This window comes from Dermacentor variabilis, chromosome 5 (assembly GCF_050947875.1).
Source record: "Dermacentor variabilis isolate Ectoservices chromosome 5, ASM5094787v1, whole genome shotgun sequence".
In the NCBI taxonomy this organism is placed as follows: Eukaryota; Metazoa; Arthropoda; class Arachnida; order Ixodida; family Ixodidae; genus Dermacentor; species Dermacentor variabilis.
Genome location: NC_134572.1, coordinates 65,067,834 through 65,083,471, shown reverse-complemented (window position 1 = coordinate 65,083,471; position 15,638 = coordinate 65,067,834). Strand labels below are relative to the sequence as shown.

The 15,638-nt window shown below is 51.3% G+C and overlaps 1 protein-coding gene across 1 annotated transcript in view; it reads right to left on the bottom strand.

The window, feature by feature from the left end:
- Positions 1-15,638, bottom strand: part of LOC142582705 (semaphorin-5A-like) — a 171,615-nt gene that overhangs the window by 89,998 nt on the left and 65,979 nt on the right. Inside the window, exon 2 of the mRNA XM_075692668.1 lies at positions 14,859-14,978. The gene's annotated coding sequence lies outside the window, so the exon portion shown is untranslated. The remainder of the gene's footprint in view (positions 1-14,858; positions 14,979-15,638) is intronic.

Genomic DNA, 15,638 nt, shown 5'->3' with positions numbered 1-15,638 from the left:
TGTGGTCGGCGCCATGCTCGCGGTAGAGATGTTGCGAGCACGCGCCCATGTGTAACCGAAGAAAGTTTTTTTTAAGGCACGAGGCGCCTACATATACCCGCTGGGACGGCCTATGCCCGACGCTTCTTCGCCTTCAATTCACTTCCGTGGAAAGGTGGGTGGGCTGACAGGTATAGGCGCAGACGGTATGGTTGCATCGCTTACGAACAACGAGAGGAAGAACACGAAACGTAAACCAACGCCCGCCCGCGCGCATGTCGGACCAGTTTTCAGCTATACCGTCAAACAATGAACAATCACCTTCGTTGCTTAGAGCTGTCGCTTCAGAATGTCAGTGAGATAGTTTTACCGAGAGGCAATGTTAATAGACGTGCAGCGTCCTGAACTTCTTTTGATCGGCTGCTGTACTCCTTCGTGCGCTGTACCTTCAGTGAATGATGTATTTGACTGTGTGCAGGCTATTTCGCTTGCGTTACTTGCCTTCAACTCCTCCTTTTTACTGATTCCACTTTTCCTGAGGTGCACTTATATGCGGACAACTTAACAGCATGTTTCCTTTCATCTTTATTTTATATAGATCTCTCCATCGGCGACCAAGAAGGCGTTGTCACCGTATACGCGTAATGTCGACCTATATATATATATATAAAACGTATTTGTCTTCCTTTCTTCTTTAAGCAAGGCGCCTCATCTTGTCTGTGCCATATTTATTTTATTTTATTTATTTATTATTTCATTTCTTCTCTTTCTTTCGCAACACTGGTCAGACGGATCGGCGAGTAGCGTCCCGATTGGGGCGAACTGCTAAGCATTAAAGTGAGTATTATCGAACGCGTGACGCCATGATTCTCTTCCCCGTTCTCGCGTCGTTACGATCACTTCTTCAACATCAGTGGCGTCAGTAAAGGTCTGCTTCACCCGAACATGACATGTGGGGGTGTCAGGCGTAAATTTCTATCCTCCTCTTAAAAGTATATAGTTAAATTTCCCATACGTCAATTGTACACGCTCGGCTGATTTCATTACAGGAATACGTCTTCGCTACCACGGGCCTACTCTGCACTGTTGCTCGGGTAAGCAGCACCGGCTCGCGGGCACTCCCCTTTCTCTTGTGGGAACAGCCCGATAAGAATCGAGGTGTTGTTTACACGTGAACCAAGGTGTTCGCAGCCCATAGATACGACCTCGCGTTTACGAAAACATTTCCGCTCTATCTATATGGCGCAAACGGCGAGGGTCAAGCACAGCCGTGCCATTGGCGTTAAGTGCTCTTGCAGACATTGTGCGGCACGTGCACCGGCCAGTAACGAGCACATGTACTCTGTCTTTATTATTGGAAAAACTCTGCCGGAGGCTCTTGGCCTCAGAGTGTATTCGGCCTTCAGAGAACCGAACGAAAAACAAAAACAAGAAAACAGGATGCTTCGTGACGAGGAACGCACGCACGCACACACACACCAAGGAAATAACGTTCTCGAGAACGTAGAGCCTCCGCACACCTTGTGTGTGATAACGATACGTCCCCCCGGAGAAGCAGCGACGCTCTTCTTGCGTGGGTGGATGCGAAGCAGGCCGCCGTGTCCTCGTTTGATTAGGTTCGTCTTGTCGTGCTCTGGAAAAAGAGTCGGCTCTTAGCACTTAGATGGACAATATAGCCGCTACCAAAGTAATGTGGTATATAGTTAAAAAATATCGGTTGGGGTCTGAGTATATAGCTGGCTTGCGACATGCGGACCAGTGTAAGCGGGGTAGACGACGATGTTCGTGTTGATAGTAAACAGATTGATTGATTGATTGATTGATTGATTGATTGATTGATTGATTGATCGATCGATCGATTGATTGATTTATTGATTGATTGTGTTTAGCATAAAGCAACAGAGACGAGGCTACGAGAGGCACCGTATAGTGGTGGACTCTGGATTACTTTTTACCACCTGGAATTCCTTGATCTGCATCCAGAGCATGAGCGCTTTTGCATTACGCCCAAATCGGGATACGGTTGCCTCGGCAGCCGGGAATCGAACCCCGCGACTTCGTGCTCGGCGGCAGTTGGTGGTGTGTTAAATCACCAGGCCCTCCGAAGCCTTCCGTGGGCTTCAATGAGACGAACTCGGCGACCGGGGCATGTGTCACCTGAAACCTTATTTGCAAGCTACGGTATTAAATCTGTGCTCAAGATCAGAGCAGCTCAAGATTCTCAGCTACGGGCTGGATTGGAGCAGCCGTGCCCCGCTTCTTTCTACCTGCAGTCCGCCTTCCTACTTTATTTCGCGCCTCCTTTTTTCTCAGGTGCAGGTACATCAAATTTACAAAATTAAGAACACGATAAAGTACTAATAATAAATTATATTCTTATGCTTTGACAGTTGTCCTCTTTGTATATGGGATACAAGCTCTTTTGTCTTGCATCAGCATTTGCGTATTTTAGCCCTATAGCGAGCTTTAAGTGACGTACATATATGTACGAAATTTACACGTATGAAATACGTATGGCCATAACAGCGGTTCATCACAACTGCAAAACGCCTGCGCTAGCGTAACAGGTCACGATGGCGACATTCCAATATTTCCTATATAGAAATCGCATGTGCCCGATGAGCAGCGGAGCCCCTGCTGTCTCTGCCTGATTCACGCAGTGTCGCGCGTGCCACGAAGTGACGCGTCCACTCGGCGCACCTCGTTCGGCGCGGTGGTCCGACGATGCGTCTGCATCGCTGGTGGTTTTTCGAGCTGCGTCCTCGCCCGAGTACACGATGACGTGTCGAAGCTGTACGCCTCGTGGTGTGTACAGTCTTTATTACGCACCTTTCTACCACCGCCAGTGGCCTTGAAAAGAGTGACGTGAACTTCGGGGAACTCGTGAAGTCGAACCCATATATATGTGTGTCTCCTCTGAAGAGCAAGAAGGTGCTATGCAGGACAGGGGCGGAGACGCCGCCGACAGGCACAGAAACATTCAGTTTCTATGCGTCTGGCACACACACACAGCGAGATAACTTATTTGAAAGGCAGAGAGGTCGGCCTGAGCTAGTAAGTTCCGGCCCGCTACACAGCACAAGGGAAGGCGGAAATGGGGCAAAAAGGTGATGAAAGATGATGAGGAAAGGAAGAAGGGGTGCGTATATACAATAATCACGAAACGCAGTGGTCGCCCTAAAGCCTAGAGTGTAGTCTACAGTTTTGGAAGTAGTCTAGCTACAGCACTGGTATACCCGTTTTTGCTGCCATGGATCCACAAATAACAGCATGGGGACTTCTGATAACGTTTGCCTTCCTATACTTGTCATTGCAGATGTATGGGTGTCTGCCGCTCTCGCAAGTAGGCGCAGGTCAGTCGCAAATCGTCCAGCACTGATGTAGGCCGTTGTACTCTATATGCGATCAAAACGGTGTTTTGCATATTACTGTTGGATGGCTTCTTGCTGCTTAATTGCCAGTTCTCGTCCGGTACTTATTACGACAGATCCACAGGGGGCGATCCGCTTGCTTAATAAACATCGCGAACCAACGGGTTTTCATATCTCCATTACTAACCGTTATTCACTTGCAAGACTTCTTCAGGCAACGCGGACGTTCTATAAACTTATGCGCCGACACCCTTTCGTGGCCGCAAGCTATGTATGGTGCAACCAGAATCGGCTCTGCGGCAATACAAATGGAAATGACAACGCGACGCCAGTGCAAAGGCGGTCAGACAGATTAAAACATGAGCGTCGCAAGGCGCATATGTTTAATGCCGCCGTCCGATTGCCTTCTCGATGAACACGTATACCGACGGTTAATCTTGCCAACAGCGCGCGATGCATCGACAGGATCCGGCTTCGGCGTCCCTCTCCCCCTAACCCTTTTTGCTTCGCGACTGCAAATGACTCCCATCTGGTTGGCAAAAGCCGTATACAAACACCGCAGCGGCGTGCCAAGGAATTCGCGCAAAGGCGCACGAGAACGGATGCGCTGGCCGCCGATCACTTTATCTGGGCTTATTTCCATTCGCATAATATAGCCATCGCGGAACAGAGCGGGCACCAACCACCTCGCCTATTCGGGGGTGACGGTAATACGACGACCGTATCACTACATGGCAAGCGCATTATAATCCTCCACTATATATACATCTATACACACATCGCGGGTCCTGTCCCGCATTGCTTCGGACAAGCAGTGACCGCGGCCAACGAACTCATTACGGGTGTTCTCCGCATGTTTTACGCGCGTCGGCGAGATGAAGACGTCACGTGCACGGTTGTCCGACCGTCGTCTCGGTCTTCGCATTGCCTCCCGCGCCGCGTGTGTGCGCGTGAAAGAACGAGCCCCTTTTAGCCTCCGTCTGGAATTAGTTCTGCGCAGCAGCAAGAAAGCCGGAAGCGTGCGAGGGCTATGTATACGCATGTGAGTAGCGCGCACGTACGACTGCGCAGAACAGTATGACCTGAAATCATGTCTCCGCAAAGCAGCTTTCTCTGTCACAACGATGCACCGCATGTGTTACGTGTTACAGCAACCAGCTTCTGTGGAACGTACGTGAGCTGTTCGATACCGCAAGAAAACTTGCGTGATCGTGTTCTGCGGGAAACATGGGGTACAGTTAAATGCGCGTGCGTTGCAGCTGGAAACACGTTTTCGGGCAAGTTTACGTAATATTAGTCTACACTTTAGGACGCTATGAACTGGCCTGGTGACTACACAGTTCGTAAGCAGCGGAGGTTACTCAGTGTCTATATAGACAGGCGAACTCCGACACGTACAGCTCTTCGGGCAAATGCAACGGCGCACTGTTCCGTGGGCGAGCACGGAGCATCTCGCAAGTGCAGCACCGCCGGTCCGCAGCGAGGCGCATGCGAGAGCCTCGCTATCTACAGAGCGCTTTTGGAGCAGTTCCGAGAGCTCCGTGTTCGCCCACTCGGAAGCGTCACACAACACTGACGCGCGCGCAGGACGTGCGGACATGAAGGGCCGACGTGTTGGCGTTGGGACAATAGCGTTGATCAGGCGTCCGCAGCTGTTGCTTTCCCTGCAGCAATGCATTCAACTGGCGGCGCGCTGCGCACAGACAGCTCGCGTGTAAGCGTGCAGCAGTGAGCAGCCATAGCAGCGCGGCCAACCGAGATGAGCTCCGCTGCCGGACACCTGGGTGATAAATAACCTTAGGCCTAATTTACGACCGAGGCTGTCGTATACGCTTCCCGCGCGACGCCACGCGCGCGGTAAAAGGAGCGGGAGACGCTGTGTTTCAGCGCGCGAACAAACGCCGCTGTCTGGCGGAACACGGAAGCCACCCTCCCCCCCCCCCCCCCCCCCTACAAATACGTCACGCGAAGTTTGTGTCGCGCAATCGGGTATACAGAGAGACCCGGCGTGGACCGCGACGCGTTCTCATTCGAGCACCGCAGGTCTTTTTGTCTTTCGCGGGGATTCGCAGAAACGAGCTGTTACCAACTAGCCATAGCAGCTGTTGGTCGCGCAGTTTAAATCACATATAGCACTTTCCAGATGGCGAGCAGACGCATCCACAAGTATACCCGCAAGTATATAGCAAGCCGTTATGTCAACCGGCGATCCTTGCTCCAGATGGCAAATGCGTAAACACCTCTCTTTCTATACGACTGGAAATGTTGCGAGGCAACACGACAATATGTTTACGTTTCCTATAATTCGGTTTCATACGTTTGCGCGAAAGAGCTGACAAAAACAGTGCCTGCCGGATGCTTTTCCCGTTAACCTCCTTTACAGAAGGGGACACCGTAACCAGCGACCATCGGCCCAGAAGGCAGCGAAGGCAAAACTTTCGTGCTTTTTGAAAAGGACTGGTTTGCGGGAGTGCATTTGACTGTATGGTGCTGTCCGCGCACGTGCACACATTCGCCGCCATCCCCACCTCTCTCTTTTGTATATTCCCCTTTTCCTTTCCCTCAGCGTAGTGTAGCCAACCAGAGCACTTTTCGGTTAACATTTCTTTTATCTCTTCCCAAAGTACTTATTCCATGACCTGGTTTGTGTTTACCATGGTCATATTTACCGCTCGAGAGGCGAATAACAAGAGACGAATACGGCACCGCACGTGTCGTCATTCATGTTCCTTAGAGAGTAGTTTCTCTAAGCGATAAAAAAAATGTCCTTTAACCTCTCTGCTTTACTTTTTTCACACTCTAGCTATCTCTCTCTCTCTATTTCTCTTAGTCGGCGCTCGCTCCGGCCGAGATCAACGTCATGTGATAATGAGTTGTTGTTCATCTGTGGGTAGTTAAGAAGAAGCGATCAGAGCTTCATTAAAGAAATGAAAAAAAAAGAAACAAGAACAAACAAACGAACAAGAACGCAAGGTCACGACTTGGCACCGACTTTCCCGCCAGTGGCGACAATCGTTCTCAAGCAGCGGTGAGAGCGCAAAAAAAGTGTAGGGGGCACCGCGTCCCGCGATTGACGACTCTCGACTGAAGACGAGCAACAACCAGAAAAGCAAAACGATGCAGCGTCCTTCGCCACTGTCCTCTGTCATTCTACACATTCCGGTTCCTTTTCCCACTCCCTCGTCGCACACGCTTGTCTCTTCGTTAATTATCGCAAGATCGACAGTCAAAGACATTTGCACCTATGCTCGTATCCCGTCGTCGGCCGCGTCTTGCACAAGACTGCGTGCTCAATCGCACAAGTTGACGACTTTTAGGGTGTTTGCTTTTAATCGTGCGTATATGCGGCCTGACACGCATTCGTCGCTTGCATATGGCGATCATTCGAAATGTCTCTCGAAGGCCACCCTACATGCATGACGCGCAGAGTAAACAATAATCGTGCCGTGCTGCCGAAGGGGAACGAAAAGAAAAGAACGAGAAAGCATGGAGCGCTGTGGAAGAGGGGGACGTTTTCACAGGCGGCAGCAAGAGGAGAAGCGACGATGCACAGCTTTCTTTCTTTCTTTCTTTCTTTCTTTCTTTCTTTCTTTCTTTCTTTCTTTCTTTCTTTAATCCAGCCTTGTTGGCCACTTCGAGCCGCGTCTCCAGCCGCTCCTTCTTCCTCTTGGACACGCTTGGGAGGCGTCAATATATCGGGTTCGTTGATCTGCTCGTCCCGTCGCGCTTCACATGACGCGCAGGTCGCAAACGGTGGGGGCGTAGCAAAGCGCGCAGCGACTACGGAGCGCCAGGGAAGTGCGCCGCTCTCTCCTCTGTCTCGGCATCGGTGGCTCCGCATATGCTTCGAGAGCTACGCCTCGCAACACTGGCGAAACGTAGCCTGCATGCATGCCCACGGCCGTGCTGCCTGTGAGGGGACAATACTCGCACAACGGCTGAGCAGCCGTTGCGGTTTGCTAATAAGCACGAAGTTGTGGGTTCGATTCCCACTACGAGGTGTAACAGTTGAGGAGGACTTTGAGATGAAAACTTTGAAGGTTTATTTACATTATTTACAGTGAGACGACCAAGACATTAACAGTCATAAAAGTCATTACGGGCCGGCAGCAACTCGGACGCTGCGGCCCGTGGCAAGAAGCTCGAAAGAGATCAATGAAGGAATGCTCCTAGGAATGCCCTCTAGCTGCTCCCGATCTGTGTCTTTTAAGCCCTTTGGTGTCTTGAAGACACGTCACGTTCGGCCAATGGGAGAGCCCGCTCAGGTGACGCCATTTTCGGCCAACCGGCGAACCCGCTCAGGTGTCGTCATTTTCGGCCAATGGTAGGCGCCCGTGCGATGGCGTCACACCCGGCGGAGAGGGTCGCTGCTTGGTCCCCAATTGTCCGAGGGCTTATTTCTCCCTGCGGTCTTGCCTTGCTGACTTGCAATGCGCCGTCACAATAGGCGGATGGGGGCGACGCTGCCAGAGTTTCACGGTGCATTACACCCGTCTTGTCTCTTGGACCCAAGTTACCTGGAACAGTGCCAGGCTCTCGCTTCACTTTCGGGAAGAGTCAATCAGTGAATAGCTCCAACTGCGGCACACGAGGTGGGGGCCGCCAACTTGTTTGCATGTGCCGCGCCTCGGGAATGTGGTATCCGTGCTTCTGCGCTCCTTAATTAGCTGTGGTGCGATTCGATGTGGTCTGGTGAACTCGAAGGAGGCTCAGGAAACGGTCCCGTATCTAACAGAGGGCACCGATTGGTCTCGGGCTGAATGCAGAATCTCTTGTACAGCTGCATTTTCATGCGCGTTAAATAACAGCACTGTCCTCGAAGCCGATTCATAGCCCCCTTTTCTATCCCCTTTCCCCTGTCCTTCCCCCTAGAGTTCGTCTGCTATTTGCATTGTGTATAGCTAAGCAATACCAGATGAACGGATGAATTAATGAATCCTATTCAAGAGAACTCGCGCGCTGTGCTTCGCAGCTGCTGCAGCGTTTTGAGATAGACATCCCTTGGCTTATCGATTATATATCTCAGTTCGTAAACCACATGAAAGGTTGAATTTTTGGAGCACATGTTCTTGTTGAGCGCACCATCGTGCCGTGTGTCGTCGAGAGAGCAATTATAGCGGCGTTAGTCGAGAGTGACTAAGTGAATTCGCACTTCCTCATTCACGTAACCTTGGTAACAGCTGGCACTTCCTTTCTGCAGCGTAGCTGTATATGGCTAGGGTTCCATGCGTTTTTGTTCTCCATGAACAAAAACTATCATCATCAATGGTTCATACCCCCGTAAGCATTCATGCTCCCGTAAGCAAGCGAAAAATGCAGTGGCTCATAGCACCGCAGGGCAAGAGGCTACACTCAGCAAAGTGAAGCGAACAGTGCTTAAATTCCCTCTAGTCACGCATACAACATAAAGAACAGCATGTCCGAAAGTGTCATCATCAATGCCTCATACCCCTGTGAGCAATGGCTCATAGCTCCGAAAGCAAGCAAAAAATGCAATGACTCAAAGTCCCGTAAGGTTCATGGCTACTCACATTGCGTGAATTAGCTGCGATGACACCACCCCTGTTGTCGTTCTCGATGATTTCAATATGCATGTGTCGGTAGCGAAAAGGGAGCGATTTACGCGTTTAGTGTTGCAGACGTATCCCTTGTGATGCCACAACGATCCGGCCCAACCGACACCCAGCGGCGTACGTGCATCGATTTGACATTATCAAAGAATACGATTGCAGTTGGGAGTGAAAGAATGACCGTCCGATCAAGACAATAAATGTATGCGCATACCTTTCGTCACGATGACCACCCATCGAAGCAATAAATGAGTTCGTACCTTTGTTCAAAATAATGTGTCACCTCCGTGTCGTGTGCTAAACAGCTTCGCTGGTCAACCACCTTCACAAAGTGGAATGGCTCATGATTTTTTATGCACGTTCTGATTCGCGCTGATTTTCAGCGCGCCCGAGCAGAGCGCGTTGCAATCGAAACTCGGTTTTGACCGCAGGACACACAGGAGCGGCTGCTCGCTCGACTGCAGATAAGCGTGGACTTCATTTGCTGCGAGAGCACTTCCGCAGATGCCGCTGTCACCTCGTGTCAGTGAGCTCCGCGGTCCGGTCGGAGGAGCCACTCGAGATTACGGGGTGCAGGAGGCACACACGTGCGCGCTCGTGCCTTGTCGGTATAGCGAGCTGCGTTGAAGCATGCGGCGATGCTTGGAGCAAACGGCTGAAGAACTGGGGGCTGACGGCGGTGCAGCACAGCGCGCATATGCATACACACTCAACTGTGTCGGGCAGCTCTCGAGCGAGCAGTATAGTTGGAGCTACGGATCCTCCTGACCGACCGATAACGCTGGGGTCAGCGCAGGTCGCCCATATATAGAAGGGCCTCACCGGTTCGCGACAGTTCGCAACGTGCTTTGTACAAGCGTGCGCCTATAGGTGCGACACCGTCGGCGTCAACCACGATGGCATTCGCAGTAGAATGTGGCGCGCACATGTTAAGAAGGCGTAATTATGAAAACGCATACAGGCGAACTGTTGTGCCAACTTCCTTCACCTTTGTTTTTGAAAGCATGAGCCGAGAGAGAAAAAGAACAGGCTATTGCGAAGAATGGGCGAGTATATCAGTACGAGGAAGTTTGATTTGGCTTCCCTGCGTGGTGTATCTGAGAGCATAAATGACCATACGAAACGAAGGAAATGTGAAGGAAAGAAGTCACGTGGGGGCGTGGACACGTGCACTGGAAAAAGCGCGCAACGCCTCGAGACCTTTCGTTCGGACAAATGAGAGAGAGCGTAACCTTTTATTTCAAATCAACAAGATTTGAGTCCGGCGTCTTTTTAGTCGGTCTGGGCACCCGCCGCGGACGCGGTTCCGAGACCTTGTCTCGAAGCGGCTTCCTCGGCTCGCTGGACGGCCCAGAGTTGTGCTGTCAGGTCAGAGCTGAGCAGTGCGGTCATCCAGCGTGACTGGAGGCTGGCGGTGGAAGAGACGGAGGGGTCGGCACTGCCCGACTTGTTTGTTAGGTCCCGGCACTCCCATAGCATGTGATTTAGTGTGGCAACCTCGCCACACGATGTGCATCTGTTCGTAGTGTACATGTCTGGATGCATGGCGTGCATGAGTCTGGGGTTTCTGTAAGAGTCTGTTTGTAATTGTCTGAAGTGTACTGCTTGCGTCCTGTCTAACATAGCGTGAGGGAATGGGTATATGCGTCTTTGTAATTGGTAGTGTGCCGTGATGTCGTGAAAACTGGTCATACGATCCTCCCATGCCCAGACGTTTGCAGTACCCCGCGGGGACTCTTCCTCCGATGCTGCTCGGTGAGTCAGGCCTCGAGCAACGCCGTGAGCCGCTTCGTTGGGGGTGCTCATTCCAGTGTGTGCCGGAATCCATAGCAAATGCCTTCGGTTATCAACGTCGGCCTCTCCCTGGTGTATGAGATGTCGCTGGAGTATCTGATACGCCTCTTGCGAGATGCGCCCATTTGCAAAATTGCGAATTGCCGTTTGCGAGTCGCAGATCACGTATGTAGCTTTGGTTTGTGTGAGGGCCAGTGCTATGGCCGCTTCCTCTGCCGCTTCGGCATGGGCCGTGTTCACGGTGACGCTCGTGAGGTGGTTGCCTCGGTGGCTAGTAACTGCCGCCACGAAACTCTTCCTGTCTCGATAGCGGGCTGCGTCGGTGAAGACCGCCTCCTTGTCGTTAGAGTAACTTTTGTTCATGTGTTTTGCCCTGGCTTTACGCCTCCCCGTGTGGTGTTGGGGGTGCATGTTGCGAGGCAATGGGGGTACGTATAGTTGCTAGCGTATGGGTCTTGGAATGTCTACTTTGACGCCGCGTGTTGCGAGTGGTATGTGATGCCGAGATTTTCAAGTACGTGTCTGCCCGGGCGGGTCTTGGATAGGCGTTCAAGTTGGGACACTTGTTGCGCCTCCACGAGTTCTTCGAGCGTATTGTGTAGGCCTAGTTCTAAGAGCTTGGTGGTGCTAACTCCAGGCGCAAGTCCCAACGCACATTTGTACGCCTTGCGTATGAGCGCGTTGAGCTTGTTTTTTTCCGCAACCGTCCAGTTGTGAAATGCTGCCGTGTACCTTATCTGAGAAATGACGAAGGCTTGTATGAGTCGGATGACGCTGCCTTCGCGCATGCCCGCGTGTTTGTTGGTGATGCGTTCGGACAAATGAACACTCGACATTTATAAAGACTTTCTTTGATGAACTGCGCGCGAGCTGGCTATTTTAAGGTGTATTTTAGTGTGCACTGTTAAAAATGTTTACACCCTTTGGGTCATATCTTTGCCCTCAACGATAATCGTCATCTGTCTTGCCCGCATTTCCTTTCTTTAACGCCGTGAGCCCGGTACTTCCAAGTCACGAGCGGGTTGCGCGTTATCATCGCGACACAGCATTCTCGACAGGAAATTAGCGAGCGCTCAGTTTTCAAGAAAGGAAATACAATCAAGGCAGATGACGATTATCGTTGTGCGACAAGATAGTCCCAAGGGGTGTAAATTTTTTTAAGAGTGTGTGCCGTAACATGACGGACGTATATATATATATATATATATATATATGCTTATGTGATAGCGCAATGACAGTAGACAGTGTGTGGTCTCCGCAGTGTACACGGTGTCTATAAGTTCACGCTGCTCACTCATATTGTGCGTAGTGTACGTAGACAGCGTGTAGAATGTGCATACATCGAACAAAGTCTACTCACGTTACCGCCATCAAATGTGTCTTGGTAGCTGCATTACGTGTTCTCATATATAGATCAAATTCCCTTCGCCATGAATAGTCGCGTTGCTTTGACAGCGCAATGATTTTGAAATAGCCGGCTCCTTTTGAAGGAACACAGCTCTCTATTCTTTATAAGTAAATCTACCCGTCACACAGCGCTGTTATCTGCCGATTTACCAGCACAGCTGTCTCTCGGCTGTCTCTCACAGCGTTCACGTAGGTAGATGTTTACAAGGCCACATTGCATTAGGCCATGGCTTGAGACATATAATAATTGAGGACATGCAAATTTGCCATCCAGGGACGAACCGCGTCCACTCTCGTTTTTGCCCCTACCGAGGTTCAGTCGCCGAACCACCGGCCAAGCGCGCCACCTGGAGAAGCCAGACACCCCGTGGCGTTTCAAAAGACAGCCGCCAGCGTATCTCGCACGAGGCGGGGCACGCATCCAAGGCTCGGTTGAGAGAAGCGCGTGGGACGAACGTCGAGCTCTCAGAGAGCGGTCGACTCGAGGCGTAACTCGGTCGGACAGATCGGGTCCGCGATAGGCAGATGTGCGCGTTCGATTGCGCACCAAGAAAGCGGGGCCGCGGCCGCTGTGACGACGGCCCGCGCCGCTGCTGCGGTATAACTGCACTATTAGGTCCCCGCTACACGCGTGCACCGCGGCGCGCCGGTACGGCGCCAACACCAGCGCGGACCCCTCCCATCACTTCCTCCTTTCCTCCACACGCACAGCTCACGGACTCTTAGCAGTATGTCGCACTAATTCGTTCTCACTGTGCGAGCGTAGTTGCGTAATGAAGACATTTGTTCGCCCTTTGGCCGCCCTTCCTCTCACGCCTGTGGTCGGCGCTTAATGAGCTAGGATAGATGGCGGCGAGGGGAGGGGCACTCCTTTAGCCACTTGGCAACAGGGCGCCTAGACAAAGAAAGGAAAGAGTGCGAAACTGCCGGCCATATGCGCATGCAGTGCACGAACATGCATCCATAAAAACGACGAGCGCCGCACAATGAAGCCATGCGAGATGGATTGCTTAGTAAGTGCAGCCGCGCGGATGTGTCGAATCCTGCTTGGCTACAGGTTACACAGATGGTATAGTAATGCCCAGGTGGGCACGTGGGCACGCTACTCTCGGTGGAAACAGTTATGTAGATCAAGGGCACGGCAAGTCGCCGATGTCAGTTTGTGAGATAAAATCAATCTATACGCACCCGGAAAGCGTGTAAACGTATCAGCATAGCTATATTGTTTCATGACGACTAGTTGAGCTTAATGAATGAATGAATGAATGAATGAATGAATGAATGAATGAATGAATGAATGAATGAATGAATGAATGAATTCAGTTGTTGAGGTGAACGAGAGAGGTGAGCGAGAGTGGTGTTAGCCTTAACCGTTCCGACAGTGCCGGACGGAATCCCGCTAGAGCTGTGTGGAACACGCCATGCAATTGCCAGCACTGTAGTGCTGGAACTTCGGCACTGCAGCACTGGGCACTGCAAGTTGCAGTGCCCCTTGAAGCACAGCTTTTAGATGCAGCCTAAACGCAGTGCCTTATAACGGCGCAGCCTTAAAGCCACCGATAAAACGCTTGCTCCAGGTCAGAGATAGTATTCTCGACACGGTGGAATTCCGCCGTATTGTCAAATTTACTGTATATACGTTGTCAGCTCTGGTTCGCTGAGAGGGCCCTTATTGGATCAAAACTTAAGCAAGGAGCAATTTGACAGTCGTCTCCACATTAGCATCCTGCACGCACACAACACGCATCCGTTTTACACGGAGCGAGGCAAGACCAAAAGCCGCAACGAGACCTTTGTTTCGTTTCTATACAGCTGTCATGCCTTTGGTCGTTTCTCAGCGTGAGGCAACAGCGCGTGCAGAACTGGGGACCAAGAGAACGAACGGTAGTTTCGCGTGCAACAGTGCGGCGATGAGAGGGCATCCAGTTTCTCACGGAAGAAACGCGGGCTTTGTTTTTCAGACGTCACGCGTTACGTCATCGTGTGCAACAAAGACTAAATAGGTTTCTGCGACAGGTAGGAGCTGCTTGTGCACGGTCCTTGCGATTTTGACAAGGAGCCTCTGTACCAGCTTACGCGGCTACGTCCAAACTGAAATGTCGAAGTTTGAAGCTCCATTTCACATCTTCCTACATTCGTAGGGTACACGTCAGTATGCACATATAGCTGAAGGCTGCTGTGCCACTCTACGCACAGCTTCCTCCGATTGGCTGGTACTGACCGTATCCCTCATTGTTCAAAAGAGAAGAAGCACTCGCCCCCCCCCCTCCTCCATTAAAGTCTATATGCGCCAACAGTGTATAGGTGGGAAGGCAATGTTGGGCGAGGGAATAAAGCCCCCAAGTTTGAACAGACCAGAAACTACCCCGCTCCCCCTTTCCCATGTTTTGGTTGTTGAACCCTTGCTGAAATGAACAATAAAGTAACAATCCTAACACGGGAGGCATCAGAATAAAAAATAGAGAAACATTTTATTATTGCTCAAAATGGTGGTGAAAATGGTGGTGGGGAAGTTTGGGAGGGACCTCTAGACCGAGGTTACCGATGCGACAACCTATATGCGAAGCAGCTAATCGTACGGTAGCGCCGAGACGTCCTTCTGTCCGTAGCAAATGCAGTTCTTATCACTCTACCGAACATCTATGATCTCCGGGTAGTTCTTCCATTTTACATACGCGGTGCGATAGACGAGCGCTCGCGAGACAGTGCAAAACGCCAACCCGAAGGGCAAACTCACCGTGCAGTTACTCCGTGCCGAGTTGTTCCGATCCGTCTTGTCGGAGCTGTCTCGACCAGCACTGCTTTGGCGACCCTAATGAGGTCGCCTGTAGACGACGAATACCGAACTTGTAGCTCCCTGCAAAGCACAAAAACAGAAAAAGACGTGCAGGGGTAAATTTCTACAATACAACAGGAAAATACGATATACAAGCACGCACATACGCACACATCGATAGACACGCAACCTAAGTTATATAGCTGTGGTTTTAAGACCGAGACAGAGAAACAGGAACACCCACGTTGTTTTGAGTCGCGTGCCATTGTCACACAAGTCCCCCAATGACACGTGCATCCGATTGCGTATGCACGGTATGTATCACATGTCGCAGGTCGCCGCTGCACGCGAGACGATAACAGCCACCTTGCACGGCGGCAAATTAAGCAACTGTGAAAAAGAAAACAATCTCTTTCTCCGTTCGATCAGCTATAGCATATACGGAAATAGCCCCCCATCCCTTCCAGTAATGGAGGGGATTAGGACACCCCACAGGAAGTAAGTCTGCCGGCTTGCGTGCTCAGTTATACTGGCGCATTGCTCGGACGCTTCGCGGAGGACGGCGCAGCGGCGCTATAGGAATGCTGGTTTCCGTATTCGCGGTATATGGGCAGCTAGCAGTCTTAGTCTGCGCTCGGCTTCTATGCTGCGCAAGCGCCGCGCGCGGTGTGGCGGCCGTTTATGCAAATCACCGTAGCGTGCCCAGACGCACTGTGCCGGTATGCACCGCGTCGCGAATAA